General features: G+C 40.9%; 1 protein-coding gene across 1 annotated transcript in view; it reads left to right on the top strand.

Moving 5' to 3' along the window:
- Positions 1 to 3,558: 3,558 nt before the first annotated feature.
- LOC148125623 (glutamate receptor ionotropic, NMDA 2B-like) overlaps positions 3,559 to 15,801 on the top strand; it is a 122,477-nt gene continuing 110,234 nt past the window's right edge. Inside the window, exon 1 of the mRNA XM_087934689.1 lies at positions 3,559 to 4,252. The gene's annotated coding sequence lies outside the window, so the exon portion shown is untranslated. The remainder of the gene's footprint in view (positions 4,253 to 15,801) is intronic.

Below are 15,801 nucleotides of genomic sequence, written 5' to 3'. Positions count from 1 at the left end.
GACATGTTAAATTCAATCACAAGCCTTTGTATAAGTAGTGAAGCACATACTGAATTATTTTTTTTATAAATTCTTTGGTTTCTTTAATTATCCATTGCACATCAGCAATAATTTGTGGTTCCTCAGCTTTTTCTAAAACAGACTTAAAGCTCTCATTTTCATATAGGGCTGTAATCTAAGCATAATTTTGCTAGCATGTGAAACTAAAAGTATTGTACAGTAATTTGCACACACCATTAAGTCTTCTTCCCTTGCTATCGGTATGTAGACTGACCTCTTCTAATCTGTTGGCCTTGTAGTGTTCTTCAGATTTGCTGGGATAATTTGGTTTGAATCTTTACCGTTTCTTCTGGTGTGTGCCATATTTTTTTCAGATATTTTGACAATTCCTATAACTTTCCAAATAATTAATAGGCAGAGTACTGATCTAAATTCATCTTCTAATACTACGAATCTTGAACTAGGCACTATCTTCTAATCTAAGGTACCTTAGCTGTTAATAACCCAGCTATATAGAATTTCACTATATTCCTTCTATCACTGTTTCATTTTTTCTGGATCATGTGTGCTTGGCATTGTTTAGTATTCCAATTCATGTTTAAAACCTCCTTCTGAGTTTGGAGATCTTTTGGAAAACTTTCCTTGTTTATCTATATGATGATATAATATCTTCTCTCTCTCTGAAATTTGTGATTAAGCTCCTACTTGAGATCTTTGTCTTTCTTCTCTTTGGTTTCTCTTGTATCTTTTGTAATTTCTTCTGTCTGTTCTGACATCTAATTTGATTTTTCTGTTCCCCTTAATGTCTTTGATTTCATCACATTGTTCTTTCACCTACTTGTTCCAATAATATAGTTAATATCCTTGAAGAAGGCAATAGCAAATAATTTCTTTATGGTTTCCAATAAAACAAGATATTCATGAGGTCATCAGGAGTCATACTGAACTATAAATAGATTTAACTCATTACATGTATAGCCATGAAATTGGAAGAGTAGTTGCATTGGTAAACAGTACTGGTGGTACTCAGCTTATAACCATTTAGTTAGGCACCATACAAATTTATGATGGACCCTCAAAAGATATTTTGACCTAGTTTTGAAATTCCAATGGCAGGCTCCTCCCATGGTAATGTGACTACATTTAAGGCAGTTTTCAGGGCCCTATGGTCACATGACTGTGATTTACAACTTTATTGCTGTAGACCAGCATTTACTTTTATTCTCTAGGCAAAAAAAATGGATATGTCTTGCTTTTCCTATCTTATCCCTTTGTTCCATGGGCTGCAGTGTTTTCCAGTATGCTTCCTGGTGCAGTTCAAGATATCAGTTACTATCTTTAAAGCCCTTTATGGCATAGGGCCACAGTATTTGAGGGGCCATCTTACTCTCATCATTTGTATCTGTCTCAGTAAGACACACAAGTCCCATCTATTAATCATTGTCATCTAGTGGGACCCAGGAAGTGACCACTCCTTTCATACATTCTCCTCTTCTGCCTGTTACATGTCAGCCAGGTTATTGTTGAACCCAAGTTTAGATCTGTATTTCAGAAGCTATACTCATGTTCAAAAACAGTCTGTCTGACAGGCAACAAACACATCCAGAGAGAAGGCTGTGAGGAACATTGCGGGAGCTCTTTTCCACTTTATTCCATGTCCCCGTTTAACACCTGCCATTTGATAGGTAGTTACATCCATCACTCTAGGCATCCACCTAACTTGGCTTTTTCCTATCCAACTCCATGTGAAGGAAAGTGATTGGCAATGGTCTGGCTGCCCTTGGCAGAAGAAACAAACTTACTGGATCCACCAATCCCATTACTTACTTGGTCCACAATGGTACAGGCAGCACAATATTCAGCAGAGAGTACTTTTAATTCAATCCTGAGAAAAAGCCATGAGAACTCTACTGCATAAAATTCTCTTACCACGGTTCATATCCACCACTTGTTCACACAAGGATCTTACCTGCCAGCGTCTCTCCTCTTCCTGTTATCACGCAGTCCGCCACTTGACTTCCGTGCAAGGCAGCAAGCGCCAAGAATAGTTGCTTTTCCTGGGAAAGAATATGGAAAGAAAATTCTTGCTTTGTCCATGCAGATGGTGTGGCACCTATTCGGCTTTTTGAAGACACGGAATGGAACCCCAACTTCGACCGTGTCGACGGGACCCTGTTTCCCTTTTGCCCCATCGCGCGCTTTCTTCATGCTCGCCAGTAGGAGGCGCTGAAAGGCCAGGACAAACCAGTGTTTTTGCCCTTCGGCTACATGACGTTGATTGCTGCCTCAGCCAGTATCTCACTAATAACGCGGGGGAGGGGGGGGAAAGAGAAAAATCCAGGCAGAGGAGAAATTCCTTCAGCGCTCACATGTGAAATGTTCCCCCTCCCGATAGACACTCCGGTTGATTGGGGAGATGTGTGTGAATGCCTCTGGCTTCGTAGGCGGGCGATTGGGGAGAGCTGGCTAACTCCAGCCCACACCACTTCCACCCACTCGCACCCTTGGGTGACAGGTCGCTTTTGTGAGTCTCCCACCCTTCCAGGCCTGCCTTCTACTATTGACTCACACGGGGTCTTCCTTACTCCCTCGCCACCAGGGTTTTTTTTTTGGGGGGGGGGAATACAGCGCCATTATTCTAGTTCTCTCTCTCTTTCTCGCTCTGGTTTTCACCTTCCTTTGCTTTCCGGGGAAAACGGCGGCATTCGCTGTGGCGGTGTGGGCGTGTATTTGAAAGATATTGCAGCGGAGGCAATACTGCCTTTGCCCCGAGGCCGCCTTTTTCGGGCAAAATGGGGCTGAGCTTCAGCCTGACGAACTGAAGAGCACTTGAGGTGAATTGTAAATATGCCCGGGGAGGCTAAACCCCCCTTCCCCGCCGCAACCCATCGCACGCCGTTAGAAGAGGGATTGTCGCTGCAAAATGGGGTCTTCTCTCCGCTAGAAAGGTCGTCCTTGTCTCTCCCCCTCTTCCAAATCCTCCCCGAGCCTGGTCCGAGTCCCCCACAACGAATAGACTCCAGCTAACAGGTAACCGAGGAAGAAGGTGCAGCCACCAAGCTCCGGTCCTTCACTCGGAGGTCCGTTGCAGCTGCTGGCAACAGTTACTGGCCGGCGGGAGTCGGTTGGCGGCCGCCGCATGTGACGAGCCGGGCGCGCGTGTGCGTCTCTCCCTCCCCCTCCCGGTCCGCACACCTCTCCAGAAAAGCAAATGCGGTCTCGGGGAGGCCGGTAGAGAGTCGAGCCCACCGCCCGCTTCATTCATTCCTCTGGAGCTGGCGGTGGGACGAGGAGGGGGAGAAAGGGGTGGGTGGGGAGAGGAGACCAGCCGACATGTCAGCAGCAATGCAGATGGGGCTAGGAACGGCAGTCGCTCGCCACTGAGCGGCTCCCCGCGAGTGGTGGGCTGAATTTGGTGCGCACGCGCTCGTGTGTACGTGTGTGTATATGTGTGTTGTGCGCGCGCGCATGTGTGCATGTGTGCATGTGTGTGTGTGTGTTACGGAGTTCCTTCCTTCGATGGTTTCTAGCTCGCCCGTTTCTCCAGTTCGCCTTCGTGCCCATCCCAGCCATGGCACAGCCGGAGCATCTCTGACATATTTATAGCCCAGGAACAGCTGTTTGCCATTCCTCTATTTGTGGGCTCATGTGGGGAAATGCGTTTTCCTTCCCATTCTTCGAAACGTGCTAGCGTCTCCACAGAGGAGCGATTCGATCTCTCTCGCCCTCCTCTCAGACCGACCCTCTCCCCTCTTTTCCCTTCAGGAGGGGGCACTTGGAGAATTATCATGCTTCGCGGAGGACCTATTTCTACCCTCGCGGCACCCCAACTCAGCCTGTTTTGCTAAGCTTCCAGGAATGTATTTCTTCTATCGTCGGCACCAATAGAAGAATCGCCACTGTGGCGTTCTCGCATTCCTTCTCTTCCTTCCTTCCTTCTTTAAAAAGAGAAAATGGAATGATCTCTCTGGATCCTGCCTATTTCGACTTTCCTCTCTACTGGATCAGGTTCATCTTCGAAGGCGATATCTTGCTTTGCCTTTGCACCAGTTCCAGACGCAAGATTGCCAGCGTCGAGGCGTCTTGCAAGAAAGCGGTTTCTATGTGCATCTGGCATCGCCCCTTCCCCATTTGCTCCCCAAACCTCACCATTCTTTATGTGGATATGCAAGCAAGAAGAGGAGACTGGATATTCCCAACATGCTCACTCCCCTAATCTGTCCGCCTAGAGGTTCTGCTTCTACAAATCAAGGTAGGAGATTTTGTTCAGGGTGGGGTGGAGGTTGGTGAATGTCCCCCCCCTCCCCATACACCATAAAAAAAGCCGCTCGTGTTTTAAGCAACTAATTTTGTACTGATAGCACAAACCAACCGCTGGTCTTCTCACAAAAGAACCAGAGCTGCTATTTGGAATGAGATTCGGTTTTAAGGAGTCATTCAGACATGTTGATTCCTCCCTTCCCTGGCTCATCAGAGGAGCAGAGGGAAAAGAGACACGGGCTTATTCCCTCCCTTCTCCACCTGATACGACAGTGCTTTCGTGCTTCTAAAAGGAGGCGGAGGTGGGGCAGGAGGCAACGGATCAGGGGAGGGCAAAGATGGAGCTTCGCTACCTCCCTATCAAAATGGTCTTGGCCAGCCTCTTCTCTAGTTCGGGTTTACAGCCTGGCCGTTTGGGAATATGCAACATGGTGGTGTTCTGCAAAGAGATTGTCTTCTAGTCCAAGTACAAGCAGGCCCCGGAGCTTTAGGCAAGCCAATGTGGCTGCCTTCGCAAAAGGTAGTTGTAGCGAGCACTGGCCAGCCAGTCCCAAGAGAAGCAGAGGGGGCTGCTGATGTGTAGGTAGCCGCTGTCTGTTTGCAGGTGGAGGACTATCAGAAGTCTAAGCACGTTAGGAGACCTCTAAGCCCCCCGCCCCGTGGTTTATCCCAAGGCAAAACCTGCACCTGCCATTCACCTCCCGACTGATGCTGAAAGGTTTAGCCACGTTGACTTCTCGCTTCTTGGCGCGAGCCATGCAGTCTTTCCTTCTCTTCTTCTCTCCCTTCCTCCGTGTCTGGCTCGCTTTCGCGCACACACATCCACACACATTTTTCAGCATGGGGTGCAAAATGGCTCTCTTCTTGCTCGATTGTGCCTGCCTACGCGACACAGACCGTTAAATGCAGGACTGAAATTGGGCACGCCAGTCTAGGGGTAAGATGGTGGCAAGACAAAGGCGGACGAGTGCTCTTGTGAGTGGGTGTGGATGCGCTTCCAAAACCGTATGAAAAATGGGAATCATGGCGTTTGGTTTCAGCCCCAATCATTCCGACCGGTAACCCCCTTGATCGGCTATATTGCCGTTAGAACCTCCCGTGAGCCCGCCACTATATGACACCCCCTCCTTCGCATCACGCAACGTTGTTTCTTCCTGGGATTCTGTAAGGGTGGGTCCCTGCATGGGCTTCGAGGCAACCTCTGGGTCACTCACCGGATGGTCCTAAATAGCTTGCCGAAAAATTTCACGCCTTTGACCCTCTTCCACTCCCAACTTCCTAGAAGCGGCCCAGAACGGCTGCCGGGCTGCCAGGAGACGGTGGCCAGTAACGGGACGCGAACGATCCAGGAAGCAAGGGGCGGGAAAGGGGCTCCCTCCGCAATCACCACACCCCTTTAGGCTTCCGAGCCTTCCGTCTGCGAAACAGGTGGAAGGACCTGTCCCCCGTAAAACCCAAGGGCGGTTGGGGGATCGCCGAAATACCCCGCAGGCTAGAAAAGGACCCTGTTTGCCTTGCCACCCTTTCCCAGGCAGGCAAGGGGGCCGTGATAGAAATGCCGAGAGCGAGGGAGCGAGAGCGCAACGAATGGACCGCCTTGGCACCATTTCTTTTCCAGCCTCCCGGCTCCGCTGTTGGTTGTAAGGAGAGGCGAGGATGACGGTCCTTCGCAACTCGAGAGAGGCCGGTGCGAGGTGGAATTGCCCCCAGCAGCAGCCACGTTCGCCTGGCGCTTCTATAAATAGCCCAGGATCTCGGTGACATCTACCTACGTTCCCCTTCCGCGAGTGGGAGTCTAAAGTTTACCTGCGTTGGGAGAGTGCGCGCGCGTGTGAGCGAGGGGCGGAGCCAAGAGGCCGGGGCAAAGGGGGTGTGGAGAGCGTCTTCGGAGGGGGCGGGGATTTCGAGCCGCCTAGCTAGAGTTAGGGCGACAGGTGCGTGCCTGGAGCATGGCTATCGGCCCTCCCTCCCCTGCCGCTGCCCTGCAGCGCAACTGGCGACCCGAGTGGAGAAGGGCGCACCTTCTCGTCCTGCCTTTTCCCACAGATTTGGCTGGGGCGGTGGACTGTTGGTGATCGCGGGCAGCAAAAGAAGGCGCTGGGTTTCTCTCACGCTTCCCTTCGCAAAGGCAGCTGGCTAGCGCACCAGCTTCGTTCCAGGCGGCGGAGTGGGCAGAAGAGCTCACGTATTTCGGATTGATCAAGGCTAAGAAGGTTGCCCCCCCATCCCCCCAGCGCCTCTTGAGCATTGAACATCGGCATTTATCAGGGGCGCGCGTGCGAGTGAGTGTGCGTGCCAGCGTTGGCTTGAGTGGGCGCGGAGAGCTTGGCATCTGAGCCTTTTCGTTCAGCTGTGGCTGTTTGGGCAGAGCGAGACAAGGTCCCTTCTCCCGATGCCTCCAGTTTTGGCAGGGCTCCCTCCTGCAAACTTTCCTCGTGCTGGAAATACTCACCTACGATACGAAGCTGAGACACTGCTTTTCTATTCACACTCCCAAGGACAGTGATCAACGTTTCCAATGGCTTAAATGGCATTTGTCTGCAATTGTCTGTGCAGCTTATAATGAAAGAAACGAGCTACGAATTCTTTCCAGCATTTCCATTTTAGAACAAAAAATCGATACAAATCTTAACAGGTACATGGAATCTACATTTGTTTTTTCTTTCAATTCTTTAGCATCACCTGGAGATAGAATGGACAATTACTAAAACCACTTTTTTTCCACCAACGCTGATGTCACCCACACATTCACGATAACTGTAAGAAAACCAGCATAGGAAGTTTCAAATGGAACCTGTGCATGATATAAGAATGTCTTTTCCACTGGTTGTCTCCCACAACTTTCATTCATAGTATCAAATGACAAATTGGAAGAAATCAGACTGAAAGGTGGCCAGTGCTTTAACTGTGAGAATTTGTCTGGATTCCTCCAGATCCCAAATGGAACTTTGGCAGAGAAACATCTCCACAGTCTCTTCCATTGATCAGTGGCCTTGACGTTTAAACAAAGCATACCCTGTATGGCAGGATTGGAGAGGAGTGGGGATTTGGTGTGAAGAAGGATTAGGTTTAGGTGAGGGCGTAGAAGAAGCTATAGTGTCACATTTTCTAGCACTTCTCTGTACTTAGTTCTCCTTTTCAATATTTTCATAAAATATATATTCACCATTTTTAATTCTAGCTCGTGCTACTACTTCATTATTACTATGATAAAGTTAAATAACATATTTTTAAATCTTAAAATATTATAGCAATACCAACCAACACAAATCAACAATGGACACAGAACAAATTATAAGATACACTCTGAATACCCTGGAGAACAAGGCTTTTAAAAGAAAGATATCACACCATGTTTGTTCTCCAGTTCTGGAACTATTTCACAGACAGGGTCTCTTTCTACTTTCATCCCAAATAAAGTTTTTTTTTTAAAAAAATAATTTTTATAAACTGAAGACCTTCAATTTTAAAAGCACACTTAGCTAGCACAGCATGCCTCCCCGCCAAAATGAACTGCTGTTAAAAAAAAGTCTTAATTCACAGCAAACTATGATAATAGATTGGAAGAGAATTTGAAAATAATTATTCTCTTTACTTGGGTAACCCTTAATCTAGCAAAATTTTTCAGAAAGCCAAGATGGGGTAACACAGTTGTGAGCTGCTATTATATTAAAATGATAGTGTGAATAAATGTGTGATGCTTCTAAGAGCTATAAACAAACACATTACCAACTCAGAATGCAGAATGAACATCTGAAATACATGGTTGATTTATTTTTAATTGATTTTAATTAATTTTAAGGTTATAGTTAAATTCATCGAACTAGATCACATATGTTGCCACTTTGAAACTCAAATATACAACATTAGATAGAATTCAGTAAAGCTTTCTGAGATACAATGTATATCCTCAGAGAAAGATTTACAGGATACACATCTGAAATGTGTGCATATATATGTATAAAGTTTCATATACAGATATTATCTTTAAAAATATTGATTATGTATCAAAAGGTATATACACCAATGTGTGCTATATACACACTGAAGCATGTGTGTCTGTATATGCGCATGCACACACAGAGAGATAAATAACATATATCTTGGGACGTCGTAGTTAGAAATACACAAATTGATAACCAGATAAAAATGGTTTAGAAATAGAATAGAAACATACAGTACTTGTATAAACCCACAGCTTGTCAATTATACATTGTTAAAGAAACAAGTATAGAGTAGCATATACACATATATGATACACATAATTGTGTAATTATATGAAGCATACAGTGCACATTTAAAGCTTGGCTTCAAATATATGAAGTAATAAAATAGTGGTTTAAAATTTATGCAGTTTGTTCCTTCTCTCCCTATGAGGAAAATTAGTAATTACATAGTTTTCACATACAGGAATCATTTCAATGTAGGAAAACATATAAATATAAAACCAGCATATACATACCTAAAGTTAAGAGTCTCTGTGTGTATGTGTGTATATAGCTAGTCCTTGACTTATGATTGTTTGTTTAATGATGATTTAAACTTATGATGGCCTTGGAAAAAGTGACTTATGACCTGTTCTCAAAGTTATAACCATTGCATCATCCCTGAAGTCACAAAATAGGAAGAATAAGGTGTGTTGGATATGTGTGCATTATTTGTTCTTCTTTGGAGCAATGTTTGGCAGATTAGATTGGCTGTGTGTGAAATCTTATGATAAAGATTATTAAAAAGTTTTAAGCCTGATATTATGATTCAGGCCTTGCCACAACTTGTGGTTTACCATATGCAGTGATGCCCCAACAACAACATTCTATTCTTTTGGTTTTATGACATTTTAATCATATCTCCAGGCCTTACATTATCGGGTGAACTGGTTTTAAAGTGTTATTTTCCCCTTGAGTTGGTGCTATCCCACTGCTTCAAAGTGTGTAAAGTTCTGCAATTATTTTGGAGATCACCCATTAATTTGAAGGCATAGTCAGGTGACATGAGTATAATCAGAGTTATATTTGGAAGATAATAGTAAGGCTTATATACTATTTATTGATTTATGTAATTTATATATTACTTCAATCAACGAAGTATTCTGAGTGGCTCAGATACCTCATTCAGAAATTAGGTTAAAAGGACACAATAGCAATGACAATAATAATTAAATAAAAATACTAATAAATAGCCTGGGAAATAAATATCAATGAACATTCCTTGCAGGAGGAACCATCCCTTTCAGGGTGGAGCTGCAGATGCTTCCTCTTCCATCTTGTCTCTAAGCTAACATTCACTGCAGCCATTTCTCTGGCAACGTCTGTCCTCTCTGTTAACAAATTGCTTTTGAGAGTCTTTCATACTGATTTTCTCCATTCTCTCCTACTTTTATTACCCACTTACTCTGCAAACTTTCTACAAGGAAAGCAGGTGTCACTTTCCCCATATTTATCAGTTTTATTTATTTATTTATTAGATTTTTATTCTGCCCTTTTTTCATATGCAACTCAAGGCGGTAAACATTAATACTCCTCCCTTCTACTATTTTGTGCAAAATAACCCTGTGAAGTAAGATGAGTTGAAAGAAAATGATTGGCCCAAAATTACCCAGTTGTTTTTTCATGCTTAAGGCAGCATAAGAACTCACAGTTTCCTGGATTCTAGGCCATCCCTTTAACTACTACACCAAAACGTCTTTCTTTTCCCCCTGCCTGAAGTGAGAAAAGGTACTTTTATCTAGGAGTTAGTTACTTTCTCTTTTAAATCTCTACAGGACCTATCTCATAGCATGTGATAGTTCTGTCTGCCTCCCTCCTTTCTGGGGTGATGTATCAGCCGGTGTCATCCCATATATTCCTTTCTTTCACACTGTTTTAACTTGGGAGATACTCAAAAGGTGTTTGCAGAAGCGTGAAACAAGTCTAAGGAAAGTCATGCAGCATCTAGAAATGAGATCCACCTTATTTCTGTTGTGGTGCCCAGATTGGTGGCTGTTTCTTTCGTTGGCTGATGACGTGGAAAAGAGATGGTCCAAAACCAAAGTGTAAAGACTGTAACAGGAAAAAACCTTTAACACTCTATAAAGAATGGCACTCTGAAAAAGAAGTAACAGAGGCAGAAATAACTTCCCTCCAAGGTAACGCAAGATGGTGTCGGAATTAGGGGGAAATACTACTTTAACTTTAGCATAGGTGCAACTAAAGAGTGGTTAGTTTTGTTTCATTCATGAGCTGGGGATGAGATGAATACAATGTCATGAGGATCAGAAAGGAGAAAAGAGCAAGGATATGCCCTGGTGAGGTGTAAAACACACAATAACCAGTTGCTCTTGCCTACCTGTTCTGTTTGCAGTTAATCTTGCCTCCTCTATGCCACTGACAAAATCCCAAAGCTTTTGTTGTTTACTTAATTTACCACTCTTCTTTTTTCCAGGTGTGTGTAATTTCTTATGTAGGCAACTTTTCCAGCTCCTGGCCTTTCCTTGTCTTTTTCACATCCTGTCATCCATCTCTCACCTCAGCCTATTCCCCACAGTGTATGCTGCCCTATAAGTTGACATATCCAAATGGCATTAAAAGTAGTAGTACTAAACAGTTATATTGACAAGTTACTTCTGCAGCCCCGATTCTGATCACCCAAACACATGTGGACTACAGCTGAACCCCCTGTATATGCTCATAATGATTCTCATGTTCATTATTCTTCTCTTTTTGGACATGCTTTTACTGTAAACTATAATTAAATCTTGCAGAAAAAGGCTAGCATATACAGTTTTTAATTAAATGCATAAATACATTTTCTCTTCTATTAACATACATTTAAATAATCTTTTTAAAAAATCAGTAGTGAATTATTTCTGTATACTATACACTATTTACAGTTTATGTATGTATACATGTCGTATATATTTGTTATCACACATGAGAAGATTAATAAATATGTATTCTCTTGGATTAAATAATTCAAAATGAAGGATTACAAACAAACACATACACACACATTTTATATAGCTTATATAGTTAGTCATTTAGATTTACTTAGCTTTCCTAAACTATAAATCCTTTCTCTCTCGGACACCTATACTTGTCTGTCCTTGATATATTTATTTTGAGAACTAACATCTTTGTACTTCAATTCCTTCAAGAGACTGTAGTGTACAATGTGAAAGTTAACACCATGGAATTATTTATGCCATTGTGACAGATTCTAAGACATATATTTTAACCTGTTTGCTGTAAACAAGGCCATCTACTTGGGTTGGCTGTGCATTTGGGACTGGTTCTCTCATATGCAGCTGCCCATTAACTTCTAACTCTCACACTGAAGGGTTTTTTTTTTAAAAAAAATGTCTATAAATGGCGTGGCACAGTCCACTCTTGTTCCTTTGATTGCTTTGTTCATTACCTTTTATAAGGAAGAAGACATTGCCAGGTAAATCTGTCTTTGCTTGGTGAGACTGAATTATTTGGCTGCTACCCAGGCAAACTGCCCCATCTGTTAACATACTGTGAATGTGAACAAAGACCCCAGTTATTAGAGCAATGAAATTCAGGGCAATCTGCTCTCTATTGAACATTTTGCTTTTTGCTGGGGCCAAGAATCAAGAGAATATGAGCCCAGCCAGAGAAATGTTGCACATTGATTTAGGTGAATGTTCTGGATTGGATTGGGAATGATAACGGGCCCCAGATTAGCAGTGAACCCAAAATTACTTTTTGTTACACATCCATTTCATTTTACAGTGAGATTCCAAGACTTCCTGTAGTCGCAAAACTTTCAGGGTATCAGATTCAAATTATTCAGAGTTTGTTATGCAAATTCAACTGGCTCAATTTGCCTTATAGAAAAACAGTTACATTGCTGCTGTCTAATTTACATTTCATTCCTCTATACACAGATTTTTATAGTTGTCATAAGCTCTCATTTTTGGTTTCTGGCAAAGGTAGTGGAAAGATGGCTGGGGGGGAAACCATGTTATATCTGAGGAGCAGAATTTTTGGATAAAAGAGATTCTTGAGTGATATTTAATTAGCAGCATGCAACTCAAGGACATGATATATCTTCCAGTTTTGCCCTGCTTGTATATGTAATACAGACAGATATGTTTACATTATTTTTGGTCCAGTAAAGATAAAATGGCAAAGATCATATGAAATATCATACAGCCCAGGTGACCTTGTATCTTTCTTATAAGGCTCAATAGAATTGGGATGTATTTCACTTGTGGATTGCATCAGTTCAATTAATATGAATATTACGTGTTTCTATTTGCCTTTCAGGCAGAATAGACCTGTTCAAAGTCATATTGAAGATTTTTTTTAAAAAAACCCTATAGTTGGTAAAGAGAATAATAAAATATTGTGAGGGTCAACATGAATATTTATTAGCAGTGTTCGTATACATAAGTGATATTTTTTTAATGTATCCTACTTTGTATGCAATGAAGTTAAAGGAAGAAAGAAATACAAGCTTGGCTTCATCTATCAACCAGAAAAGGAGCTGTTGCCCCAATGACTATTTTTTCTCTTCCCACTGCATTCTGATTTCCTTTTCATAATATCATGTCCAATTTTATTTTATATCATGTCTTAGAAAAATGTGTATTATAAGTTTTGCATAGAATCTTAAATAATAATGAACTAGTGCATTCCAGAAGAACTCTTTATAGAAAGGATAAACATTCTGTAGCCCTGCAGATATTGGACTGTACTTTCTATAATGATTGATATTAGCCATGCCGACTAAGGCTAATGAAAAGTGGCTGGAAGGCTACAGGGTGTCCTTTTTTGCTCCACAAAGAGCGCTGTGAATACTGGAGACTTATGATACCTTTATGTTTATTATATGCACCAGTTTCCAAGAGGCAACTCCTAACACAAGGTTTCCTTGTGTTAAATCAATATCATTTTAAAGCCCCCCACAAAAATATCTAATTCAGATTCTGCTTTTGTATAGCTTGCTGAATCAGTGCAAACTGGCTGATTTTTTTTAAAAAATGGAATCTATATTTGAGTAGGGCTACCAGTGAGAGAAACAAATGATGGTCCATTTATTTATTAATTGTATTTCTATTCTACCATCCTTCCCATGGACACCTGCTGATTTACAACATTATCCTGCGAGCACTTGTACATTTTTTCAAAAACATTATGAAACATTGAATTAATTGGATATTAATTCAATTAATATTAATTGGATATTTATTATATACAAGATGGGCATCCACACTAGTCTTTTAACAAATAACAAATAATAAAAATGATCATAGCCTTATAAAATATTGGGAGGTATCTAAAATAACCAACATCTTAGCCATTAAAAGCTCTCATTGCCTTTCTGAATGCTAAGAAATAGGATGAGATATAATCTTATTAAATTTTGTTCCAAAGGTTTGGTGTCACAGGCAAAAAACCATTGATATCTAGCTTTCTTCTGAATCTTTCACAGAGTAGGAACTTTCAGCATACCTGAATGGGAGATGTGGATGATATGCCAAACCTTATAGTGCTTTAGAGGTTAAAAGCAGCACTTTTAATGGTATCCTAAAGCCTTTTTTAACCAATCTAGAGCATGCAACACTGTGGTAATTTGTGAATATTAGCTCTTAGTTGCCAGCTTGTGGGCTGCTGCTTTTTTTGCACTATCTTGTACCATCTGCAGCTTCTGAGCTGTCTTCAAAGAGCCCCATGAAATGTTGCAATAATAATTTAAAAATGTAGAGAAAGAGACAGAAAGAGAGAGTTTGCAAAATTATGTCTTTGGGAGTTATCTCTGCAGGACATTACTTTTATTGTACAATAAAATTGTGGTAGAATTATATGAAAATATTTCCACTGGCAGCAACTTATTAAACATCAAACTCATTTCTATATTCATAATACAATATTTCTTTTAATTCTACATGCCTATGAAACACATCTTATCACACTTTTAGTCTCTAATGGGGTGCATTAAGTATAATACCAGATTTAAAAATTAGAATTTAACATTCCTATCCTACTCACTGATATTACTAACTAGTGCTGGCATACTGTGACACAGCAGAAAACAATAAAGAATTAAAAAGTAGAGATATGACAGCTAATTAGTGTATTATAATTTCTGCTTATTACAAACTGTACCAAGATATAATATAATGCATATGTTATATGCAATGATAGACAATGAAACATTTGCATAAGATGAAGAAAAATGAACAGGTATAGAAAATAGTGTTTACTTTTCTATAATATAAGCTGTAACATAAATATATTAATATGCTATTTCCTTTCCCACCCCTGTGCATATGTTTGGGTTATTTATTTACATTTGAATATGGAAAAATTGTGAAAACACACACACACTGACACACTGTGTAAAGTAAGCTTATTAAGCATTCTCAGGAGCTATAATTGATGTCACATAATTATCCTGGATTTGGTATGCCAATCTAGAATCTGAAAATATTTGTCTTGACAGGCTTCTAAATTGATAGTCAAATCTACTGCTATATCTTTGTCTAGTTACCAGCAGAGTGTTCAAAGTTACATTGATAGATGCCAGTTTTTTGTACATGATTTCATTTGCATAAGGAGTAACCTGTTTATTTTGCATAAGTAGCAGAAAAGCAGATGAAGAACAAATCCTGTTGGTGGATGAATGGACAATGTGCCTCTGATGGAATAACTAATACTATTAAGTCTTGTAATGATTAATCAGGTTTGGCAACTGAGTTTGTTGTAATGTCTAATCTCTCTAAATTTGTTTCTCTGTTAAATAACCAGTCAGTGCAAATATATAGCCTATTAATGTTTCTATATAATTCAAATTATCACCTACTCATTAGAAAAAAGATGGACTGGATAACTCAGACCAAAATTGGTTGCAGTATAGATTACTGTACATAAATTACTACTCCTATCCCCTCTTATATTCCCTTCCACTACAAAAACAGCACTCTATTTTGGCTTTGTTGATTGTGCTTTTATTAACATAATAGTGTAAAATGAAGATTTCAGACAAAGTAGAAAACCATGGTATGCGTGCTATTACGGTATCCAACCTGTCCTTGGTTAAAATAACTTTCTTTTCCTTGTAGTATAATTTTACACATACTTTCTAAGAAGAAAGTTCCACTTGTTTCAGAGTGGCTGATTCCTAAATAACTGTGAATAGGACTGGCAACTTCAGTTCAAAATAGGATTTATTGAGATTAAAACAATCTCAATAAATTCCATTTATGTGTTATTCTGGCCGGCACCTTTTCTGGCTAACAAACATTACATTGTCTTTGATGTAATGTGAAAACTGCATTTTAAACTGCCACCTGCCTCTCTCAGTAAGGTGTTACATGCTGAGAATATTATAAAAATGTTGCCAAAATAGTGTGTTTCTTTAGTTCTATCCTTGGTTGATTCATTCACTTTTTGAAGACTATTTTTGCTAGTTAGTTAATAAACTTACCATAACTTTACATAAATATACTTGTTGATTAACATTTTTTTAAAAAATACCACACTTGATATATAGCAAGTATTTCCAGATGATTCTTTGTTGTGCTTTTTGTCACCACAT

This window comes from Pseudonaja textilis, chromosome 5 (genome assembly GCF_049901715.1).
Source record: "Pseudonaja textilis isolate UNSWEBS1 chromosome 5, rPseTex1.2, whole genome shotgun sequence".
Lineage (NCBI taxonomy): Eukaryota > Metazoa > Chordata > Lepidosauria > Squamata > Elapidae > Pseudonaja > Pseudonaja textilis.
Note: the sequence above shows the minus strand (reverse complement) of the source record. Positions and strands in the feature narration are given on the sequence as shown.